This window comes from Nerophis lumbriciformis, linkage group LG37, assembly GCF_033978685.3.
Source record: "Nerophis lumbriciformis linkage group LG37, RoL_Nlum_v2.1, whole genome shotgun sequence".
NCBI classification, from domain to species: Eukaryota; Metazoa; Chordata; class Actinopteri; order Syngnathiformes; family Syngnathidae; genus Nerophis; species Nerophis lumbriciformis.
This window is the reverse complement of record NC_084584.2, coordinates 7,385,022-7,395,864: the sequence shown is the minus strand read 5'-3', so window position 1 is coordinate 7,395,864 and position 10,843 is coordinate 7,385,022. Positions and strand designations below refer to the sequence as shown.

General features: G+C 37.6%; 1 protein-coding gene across 1 annotated transcript in view; it reads left to right on the top strand.

Annotated features, from left to right (window-relative positions):
• Positions 1-6,100: 6,100 nt before the first annotated feature.
• The window catches only part of c8b (complement component 8, beta polypeptide), a 169,679-nt gene continuing 164,936 nt past the window's right edge, over positions 6,101-10,843 (top strand). Inside the window, exon 1 of the mRNA XM_061930835.2 lies at positions 6,101-6,211. The gene's annotated coding sequence lies outside the window, so the exon portion shown is untranslated. The remainder of the gene's footprint in view (positions 6,212-10,843) is intronic.

Here is a 10,843-nt window from a genome sequence, read left to right as displayed (position 1 = left end):
GGTGCAACAATATGGTTGAAACAGAAGTGGAGCACAAAAAGAAACAGGAGTGGAGCACAAACAGTTGTATAAAAAGAGAAGGTAAATACGACACTGAGAAATGGCACACAACTACTGACGAGCCCGGCTTAAGAGGCTTCCTGATTGGCAACCAGGGACAGATGTGTCCTCCTGATTGGCAACCAGGAACAGATGTGTCCTCCTGATTGGCAACCAGAGACAGATGTGTCCTCCTGATTGGCAACCAGGGACAGATGTGTCCTCCTGATTGGCAATCAGGGACGGATGTGTCCTCCACATTGGCAACCAGGGACTGGATTAAAGTGAGAGGAAAGGTGGAGGCAAAGAGGAAATACAAATAAAAATAAGAGTGCCAAACAGGAAGTAAAAAGCACATGGGAGTGTTGTGAATGTAGTAATATGACCACTTTAAGAGCTGTGCTGGACAGCGAGTCAAGAGGCTCGGTTGCTCATTGGCTAGCTCTGCTCCATTTAAATCTCAATCGGTGGGGACACAAGCAACTTTCCGAACGGACCGTGGACTCCATCTTTGCTACCAACACCTGTGTCAACAAGCAGGGGGGCGGAGCCTGAGGTCAGAGGACAAAATGAATGGGGGTCAACTACCCTGATAGATGAGTTGGAACGGAAGATAAGAGAAGAAGAGAAGAGGGAAAAGATAAAAAGAAGAAAAGAAAAATAATAAAAAGAAGAGGAAAAGAGAAAGAAGAGAAGAGGAGAAAAGAGAAGAGAAAAGAAGAAGAGAAAGGCGAGAAAGAAGAAGAAAAGTAGAGGAGGGGGAGAACAGAAGAGAAAGAAGAAAAGAAGAAGAGGCGAAAAGAAGAAGAAAATAGAAAAATAAAGGGGAAGAGAAGAAGAATAAAAGAAAAAGAATAAAAGAAGAGAAGAAGAGAGAGAAGAAGAGAGGGAAGAAGAGAAGAGAAGAGAAGAGAAGAGAAGAGAAGAGAAGAGAAGAGAAGAGAATATGAGAAATAAGAACAAAAGAAGAGAGGAGGAGAATAAGAGAAGAGAAAGAAGAAAAGAAGAAGAAAATGAGAAGAAGAAGAAGAAAAGAAGAAGAGAAGGAAGAGAAGAAGAGAGAGAAGAAAAGAAGAAAGAAGAGAAGAATAAAAAGAATAAAAGAAGAACATCTGAAGCAGTAGAGAAGAAGAGAAGAATATATGTAGAAAAGAAGAAGAAAAGAAGGAGAAGAAGAACCGAAGAAGAGAAGAAGTAGAAGGAAAAAAAGAGACAATAAGAAGAAGAGAAAAAGGAGAAAGAAGAAGAAAATAAGAGAGGAGGAGAATAATAGAAGAGAAAGAAGAAAAGAAGAAGAAGAAAACGAGAAGAAGAAGAAGAAGAAGAAAAGAAGAAGAGAAGGAAGAGAAGAAGAGTAGAGAAGAGAGAGAAGAAGAGAAGAAAAGAAGAGAGAGAAGAAGAGAAGAGAAGAAGAAAAGAACAAAGTAGGAGAAGAAGAGAATATTAATAAGAATAAAAGAAGAACATCTGAAGCAGAAGAGAAGAAGAAGAGAAGAAGATAAGAATAACAGAATGACAAGAGAAGTAGAAGAAAAAGAATAGAAGAAGACAATAAGAAGAAGAGAAAAAGAAGAAGAAGAAAAAGAAGATGATAAGAGAGAAGAAGAGAGAGAAGAAGAGAATATGAGAAATAAGAAGAAAAGAAGAGAGGAGGAGAATAAGAGAAGAGAAAGAAGAAAAGAAGAAGAAAAGGAGAAGAAGAAAAAGAAAATAAGAAGAGAAGGAAGAGAAGAAGAGAGAGAAGAAAAGAAGAAAGGAGAAGAATAAAAAGAATAAAAGAAGAAGAACATCTGAAGCAGTAGAGAAGAAGAAGAGAAGAAGAATATAAGTAGAGAAGAAGAAGAAAAGAAGAAGAGAAGAACAACCAAATAAGAAGAGAAGAAGTAGAAGAAAAAGAAGAAGACAATAAGAAGAAGAGAAAAAGAAGAAGAGAAAGAAGAAGAAAATAAGAGAGGAGGAGAATAATAGAAGAGAAAGAAGAAAAGAAGAAGAAGAAAAACAGAAGAAGAAGAAGAAGAAGAAAAGAAGAAGAGAATGAAGAGAAGAAGAGAGAGAAAAAGAGTAGAGAAGAGAGAGAAGAAGAGACGAAAAGAAAAGAGAGAAGAGAAGAAGAGAAAGACGAAGAAAAGAACAAAGTAGGAGAAGAAGAGAAGAATAAAAAGTATAAAAGAAGAATATCTGAAGCAGAAGAGAAGAAGAAGAGAAGAAGATAAGAAGAGAAGAAGAAGAAAAGAAGAAGAGAAGAATAACAGAATAACAAGAGAAGAAGTAGAAGAAAAAGAAGAGAAGAAGACAATAAGAAGAAGAGAAAAAAAAAGAAGAAGAAAAAGAAGAGAAGAAGAAAACAAGAAGAAGAAGAAGAGAAGGAGAAGTAGAAGAGACAGAGAAGAAGAAGAAAAAGAAGAAGAAGAAGAAGAAGAAGAAGAAGAAGAAGAAGAAGAAGAAGAAGTGTCAGAGTATGTTGGTGATGAACCCCAAGATGCAGAGATGGCAGGCTTTGTCCAAGAAAACATGATTTAATTTAACACTATAACAAAAAAACAAACAAAAGGGTACAAACAAAAGGCGCGCACAAGGCGGAAAACAAACTCGGCTATGAACTAAAATAGCACAAAGGCTAACTGTGGACAAGAAACAAAAACACTTACTGTGACACGAAGGAACTACGACATGAGCAGAGGGAACAAAAGTAGACAGAGCTACAACGACAACTATTATGACAGGTAGTAGTGACAACAAGTATTAGCGACAATGACAATAATCCAGCACTGACTGGAGAGGAAGGCACGTTCAAATAGCAGCTGGCTGATTGACAGCAGGTGTGGCCAGGTGTCAATCAACCCCAGCACTCAGGGAGATCATCAGGAAATAACCAAAATAAGAGCGCTGACAGGAAACAAAGACAGGAAAAACCAAAACCTAACTGAACTGTCAGTGACAAACCTGACAAGAAGAAGAAGAAAAAGAAGAAGAAGCGGAGAAGAAAAAAGAAGAAAAGAAAAAGAGGAGAAGAAGAAGAAGAAGAAGAGAAGAGAAGAAGAAGAAGAAAAGAAGAGAAACAGAGAAAGAAAGAAGAAAAGAACAAAGGAGGAGAAGAAGAGAAGAGAACAAAGAGAAGAATACAAAGAATAAAAGAAAAACATCTGAAGCAGAAGAGAAGAAGAATATAAGAAGAGTAGAAGAAGAAAAGAAGAAGAAAAGAAGAACAGAATAACAAGAAAAGAAGTAGTAGAAAAAGAAGAGAAGAATACAATAAGAAGAAGATAAAAAGGAGAAGAACAAAAATAAGAGAAAAAGAGAAAGAGAAGAAAAAGAAGAAGAAGAAGAAGGAGAAGAAAAAGTAGAAGAAGAAGAAGAAGGAGAAGAAGAAATAGAAGAAGAAGGAGGAGAAGAAGAAGGAGAAGAAGAAGGAGAAGAAGATGAAGGAGAAGAACAATAAGAAGGAGAAAAAAGAAGAAGGAGAAAAAGGAGAAAAAGAAGAATCAAAAGAAGAAGAAATAGAAGAAGAAGAAGGAGAAGAAGAAGGAGAAGAAGAAGGAGAAGAAAAATAAGAAGAAAAAGAAGGAGAAGAAAAAGAAGAAGGAGAAGAAGAAGGAGAAAAGGAAGAAGAAAAAGAAGAAGGAGAAGAAAAATAAGAAGGAGAAGAAGGAGAAGAAGAAGAAAAAGAAGAAGGAGAAGAAAAAGAAGAAGAAGAAGAAGATGGAGAAAAAGAAGAAGGAGAAGAAAAAGAAGAAGGAGAAGAAGAAGTGAAGTGAATTATATTTATATAGCGCTTTTCTCTAGTGACTCAAAGCGCTTTACATAGTGGAAGCCAATATGTAAGTGACATTTAAAGCAGTGTGGGTGGCACTGGGAGCAGGTGGGTCAAGTGTCTTGCCCAAGGACACAACGGCAGTGACTAGGATGGCGGAAGCGGGATCGAACCTGGAACCCTCAAGTTGCTGGCACGGCCACTCTACCAACCGAGCTATACCGCCCGAAGGAGAAGAAGGAGAAGAAGAAGAAGGAGAAAAAGAAGAAAAAGAAAAAGAATAAACAGAAAACAATAAGAAGAAAAATAAAGAAGGAAAATAAGGAGAAGAAAAAGAAAAAGAAGAAGAGAAAAAGAAGAAGAAGAAGAAGAAGAAGAAGAAAGAGGAGGAGGAGGAAGAGAAGAAGAAGAAAAATAACAAGAAGAAGGAGAAGAAGGAAAAGAAGAAGGAGAAAAGGGGGGAGGAGGAGAAGAAGAAGAAGAAGAAAAGAAGAAGAAGAAGAAGAAGAAAAGGAAATAAATGGTAAATGGGTTATACATGTGTAGTGCTTTTCTACTTTTTTTAAACAACTCAAAGCGCTTTGACACTATTTCCATATTCACCCATTCACACACACATTCACACACACATTCACCCATTCACACACACATTCACACACACATTCATCCATTCACACACACATTCACACACACATTCATCCATTCACACACACATTCACACATTCACACACACATTCACACACACATTCATCCATTCACCCACACATTCACACATTCACACACACATTCACACACTGATGGCGGGAGCTGCCATGCAAGGTGTTAACCAGGACCCATCAGGAGCAAGGGTGAAGTGTCTTGCTCAAGGACACAACGGACATGACTAGGATGGTAGAAGGTGGGGATTGAACCAGCAACCCCTCTGGTTGCTGGCACGGCCAGAAGAAAAATAAGAAGAAACAGAAGAAGAAGAAGAAACAAAAGAAGAAGAAGAAAGAGAAAAAGAAGGAGGAAAAAAAGAAGAAGAAAAAGAAGGAGAAGAAGAAGAAAAAGAAGAAGGAGACAAAGAAGAAAAAGAAGAAGACGAAACAAAAGAAGAAGAAGAAAGAGAAAAAGAAGGAGGAAAAAGAGAAGAAGAAAAAGAAGGAGAAGAAGAAGAAAAAGAAGAAGGAGACGAAGAAGAAAAAGAAGGAGAAGAAGAAGAAAAGGAAGAAGAAGAAGAAGGAGGAGAAGAAGAAGGAGAAGAAGGAGATGAAAAATAAGAAGTAGAAGAAGGAGAAGAAGAAGAAAAAGCAGAAGAAGGAGAAGAATGAGAAGAAGGAGAAGAAGAAGAAAAAGAAGAAGAAGGAGAAAAAGAAGAAGAAGGAGAAGAAGAAAAAGGAGAAGAACAAGAAGAAGGAGAAGAAGAAGAAAAAGAAGAAGGAGAAGAATGAGGAGAAGAAGAAGGAGAAGAACAAAAAGAAGAAGAAGAAGAAGAAAAAGCAGAAGGAGAAGAATTAGAAGAAGGAGAAGAAGAAGAAAAAGAAGAAGAAGGAGAAAAAGAAGAAGAAGGAGAAGAAGAAAAAGGAGAAGAAAAAGAAGAAGGATAAGAAGAAGAAAAAGAAGAAGGAGAAGAATGAGGAGAAGAAGAAGGAGAAGAACAAAAAGAAGAAGAAGAAGAAGAAAAAAATAAAAAGAAGAAGGAGAAGAAGAAGGAGAATAACAAAAAGAAGAAGAAGAAAAAGAAAAAGAAGTAGAAGAAGAAGGAAAAGAAAGAAAAGAAGAAGAAGAAAGAGAAAAAAGAATAAGAAGGAGAAGAAGAAAAAGAAGAAGGAGAAGAAGAAGAAAAAGAAGAAGAAGGAGAAGAAGGAGAAAAGGAAGAAAAAGAAGAACAAGAAAAAGGAGAAGAAGAAGAAGAAAGAGAAAAAGAAGAAGGAGGAGAAAGAGAAAAAGAAGAAAAAGAAGAAGAAGAAGAAGGAGAAAAAGAAGAAGAAGAAAGAGAAGAAGAAGAAGAAGAAGAAGAAGAAGAAGAAGAAGAAGGAGAGAGAGAGAAAAAAGAAGTTTGCTGCAATCTTGTGACAACTGGTACCCCCCTCCCCCTCCCCCCCTCCCCTTTATTGTTCTGAAATGTTTAATCCCCCCCTGCCCCCCTCCCCCTCCTGCTCTACATTACTCCCCATGCATTTTAATGTGATCCCTCCCCCCTCCCTCCCCCAATCCACATTACCCGCCATGCATTTTAATGTGAACACTGGCCCCGCCCCCACACTGGCCCCGCCCCCCTCCCTCGCCTCATTGCAGGCGGCGAGCGGGGAGGAAGGAGGGAGGAGGCGAGGAAGGAAGGAGGTAAGGAGGTGATTGGTGGCGCTGTCAATGAGGAGCAGAGTCACCAGGCAACTAACTTGTCACACAGATGTTGGATTAATACTGCCGCCATGACACGTGAGTACATGACTTCTTCTTCTTCTTCTTCACCGTCCTCATTCATAGTCCGCACTTCTTCATAGTCCGCACTTCATCCAATGGATGAATGAAGTGCGGACTATAGTCTGCACTTCATTCATTCATTGTCCGCACACTAGATAGGATTCATAGTCCGCACTTCATTCATAGTCCGCACACTAGATAGGATTCATAGTCCGCACACTAGCTATGATTCATAGTCCGCACACTACATACGATTGATACAGTGTGATTGTGATTGGTATTCCGCACACTGACGACGGGGAGTGTTGACGACCTGTGGAAGGAAGGAAGGAAGGAAGGAGGGAAGGAAGGAGAGAAGGAAGCAGAGAAGGAAGGAGGAAAGGAAGGAGGGAAGGAGGGAAAGAGGGAAGGAAGGAAAAGAGGAAGGAGGGAAGGAGTGAAGGAAGGAAGTAAGGAAGGAGGGAAGGAAGGAGGAAAGGAAGGAGGGAAGGAAGGAAAAGAGGAAGGAGAGAAGGAAGGAAGGAAGGAAGGAAGGAAGGAAGGATGGAGAGAAGGAAGGATGGAAGGAAGGACGGAAGAAAGGAGGGAAGGAAGGAGGGAAGGAGTGAAGGAAGGAAGGAAGGAAGGAAGAAAGGAGGGAAGGAAGGCAGGCAGGCTGAGCAGTGGTACAGTTCTGGTACAGGTATAGTTCTGGTACAGGGAACACAACTGGTACAGGTACAGTTCTGGTACAGGTACAGTTCTGAGTCACTGCTGTAGTTCCTCTCTCTGGTGTCTGCATGCTATGTCCTGGTCCTGTTTCCCACCTGCATGGTGGTGAGGAAAGACTCTGTAGAACCAGGTCATGTTAGGGTCCAGAACATTAAAATACACTAGTGTAGTAGACCTATGTATTCATTAAGTACCACCATAATGACAACATTAAATACAGTAGTGTAGTAGACCTAAGTATTCATTAAGTACCACCATAATGACAACATTAAAATACAGTAGTGTAGTAGACCTAAGTATTCATCAAGTACCACCATAATGACAACATTAAATACAGTAGTGTAGTAGACCTATAAGTATTCATTAAGTACCACCATAATGACAACATTAAAATACAGTAGTGTAGTAGACCTAAGTATTCATCAAGTACAACCATAATGACATCATTAAATACAGTAGTGTAGTAGACCTACGTATTCATTAAGTACCACCATAATGACAACATTAAATACAGTAGTGTAGTAGACTTAAGTATTCATTAAGTACCACCATAATGACAACATTAAATACAGTAGTGCAGTAGACCTAAGTATTCATTAAGTACCACCATAATGACAACATTAAATACAGTAGTGTAGTAGACCTAAGTATTCATTAAGTACCACCATAATGACAACATTAAATACAGTAGTGTAGTAGACCTAAGTATTCATTAAGTCCCACCATAATGACAACATTAAATACAGTAGTGTAGTAGACCTACGTATTCATTAAGAACCACCATAATGACAACATTAAATACAGTAGTGTAGTAGACCTAAGTATTCATCAAGTACCACCATAATGACAACATTAAAATACAGTAATGTAGTAGACCTAAGTATTCATCAAGTACCACCATAATGACAACATTAAAAACAGTAGTGTAGTAGACCTAAGTATTCATCAAGTACCACCATAATGACAACATTAAATACAGTAGTGTAGTAGACCTAAGTATTCATCAAGTACCACCATAATGACAACATTAAATACAGTAGTGTAGTAGACCTAAGTATTCATTAAGTCCCACCATAATGACAACATTAAATACAGTAGTGTAGTAGACCTAAGTATTCATTAAGTACCACCATAATGACAACATTAAATACAGTAGTGTAGTAGACCTAAGTATTCATTAAGTACCACCATAATGACAACATTAAATACAGTAGTGTAGTAGACCTAAGTATTCATTAAGTACCCTCCATAATGACAACATTATATACAGTAGTGTAGTAGACCTAAGTTTTCATTAAGTACCACCATAATGACAACATTAAATACAGTAGTGTAGTAGACCTAAGTATTCATTAAGTACCACCATAATGACAACATTAAATACAGTAGTGTAGTAGACCTAAGTATTCATTAAGTACCCTCCATAATGACAACATTAAATACAGTAGTGTAGTAGACCTAAGTTTTCATTAAGTACCCTCCATAATGACAACATTAAATACAGTAGTGTAGTAGACCTAAGTTTTCATTAAGTACCACCATAATGACAACATTAAATACAGTAGTGTAGTAGACCTAAGTATTCATTAAGTACCACCATAATGACAACATTAAATACAGTAGTGTAGTAGACCTATAAGTATTCATTAAGTACCACCATAATGACAACATTAAATACAGTAGTGTAGTAGACCTAAGTATTCATTAAGTACAACCATAATGACATCATTAAATACAGTAGTGTAGTAGACCTAAGTATTCATCATGGTTGTTTTTAAAAATGCAGCCATAAATCTGTCACGATGTCTGCTTATGAAGCAACGCTAAATGATGGATTATCTCTAGGGGCTTTTGAATGTGGACACCAAACTTTAGCAGAATCAAAGTAACCAGTTACAAAGAATAAAGTAAAGTTACAAAGAATGAAAGTTAATAATACTAACACCAACACTTAGCATATTAGCTAATGCTATCAACACTAGTTTGATTACATTATGATAGCAGGTACAAATATGCATGAAAACACTCCTACACACTTTAGTAAGGAAGAATTGTTTTAGTTATATTGTAAAACTTTACCAAGTAAGAACTGTTTTAGTTATATTGTAAAACTTTACTAAGTAAGAACTGTTTTAGTTATATTGTAACACTTTACTAAGTAAGAACTGTTTTAGTTATATTGTAAAACTTTACTAAGTAAGAACTGTTTGTTATATTGTAAAACGTTACTAAGTAAGAATTGTTTAGTTGTATTGTAAAACTTTACTAAGTAAGAACTGTTTTAGTTATATTGTAAAACTTTACTAAGTAAGAACTGTTTTAGTTATATTGTACAACTTTCCTAAGTAAGAACTGTTTTAGTTATATTGTAAAACTTACAAACGTTGCTTGGAGTGATGAATGAAGAATCTATACAAGCTCAAAGTATGAAGTATGTGCTATGGACGGCAATAAGACGGAATGGCATCTTTACCTCCGGTTCAAAGCTTTAAACAGCAGTAGAAAAGACCAAGTCTTAATGTGTAAGATTCCCACTGGAGGAACACAATGTTTGGTCTATGGACGCTCTAGACCCTGGGGGTAGAACTTAATGAGTGGCAGAAGGACTGGTTGGAACGCACGATTCATTAGCCAAGCAGACGTCCATCACGCCATCGTTAGTGCTTGGAGCTCATGGAATGGACTGGACCATGGTCTTGGTATCTCCTGTGTGCCAACATGCAGACCTAAATGTGTGTGACCTGCACCTTCACGTGCTTGGGACTTGGATACAAGACCAGACATAAAAACTAGGACAAGGTCTGTGTCTAAATAGTAGTAAAGTTGTGACTTGGATACAAGACCAGACATAAAAACTAGGACAAGGTCTGTGTCTAAATAGTAGTAAAGTTGTGACTTGGATACAAGACCAGACATAAAAACTAGGACAAGGTCTGTGTCTAAATAGTAGTAAAGTTGTGACTTGGATACAAGACCAGACATAAAAACTAGGACATGGTCTGTGTCTAAATAGTAGTAAAGTTGTGACTTGGATACAAGACCAGACATAAAAACTAGGACAAGGTCTGTGTCTAAATAGTAGTAAAGTTGTGACTTGGATACAAGACCAGACATAAAAACTAGGACATGGTCTGTGTCTAAATAGTAGTAAAGTTGTGACTTGGATACAAGACCAGACATAAAAACTAGGACAAGGTCTGTGTCTAAATAGTAGTAAAGTTGTGACTTGGATACAAGACCAGATATGAAAACTAGGACAAGGTCTGTGTCTAAATAGTAGTAAAGTTGTGACTTGGATACAAGACCAGACATAAAAACTAGGACAAGGTCTGTGTCTCAATAGTAGTAAAGTTGTGACTTGGATACAAGACCAGACATAAAAACTAGGACAAGGTCTGTGTCTAAATAGTGGTAAAGTTGTGACTTGGATACAAGACCAGACATAAAAACTAGGACAAGGTCTGTGTCTAAATAGTAGTAAAGGTGTGACTTGGACACAAGACCAGACATAAAAACTAGGACAAAGTCTGTAACTCAATAGTAGTAAAGTTGTGACTTGGATACAAGACCAGACATAAAAACTAGGACAAGATCTGTGTCTAAATAGTAGCAAAGTTGTGACTTGGATACAAGACCAGACATAAAAACTAGGACAAGGTCTGTGTGTCAATTGTAGTAAAGTTGTGACTTGGATACAAGACCAGACATAAAAACTAGGACAAGGTCTGTGTCTAAATAGTAGTAAAGTTGTGACTTGGATACAAGAGCAGACATAAAAACTAGGACAAGGTCTGTGTCTCAATAGTAGTAAAGTTGTGACTTGGATACAAGACCAGACATGAAAACTAGGACAATGTCTGTGTCTAAATATTAGCAAAGTTGTGACTTGGATACAAGACCAGACATAAAAACTAGGACAAGGTCTGTGTCTAAATA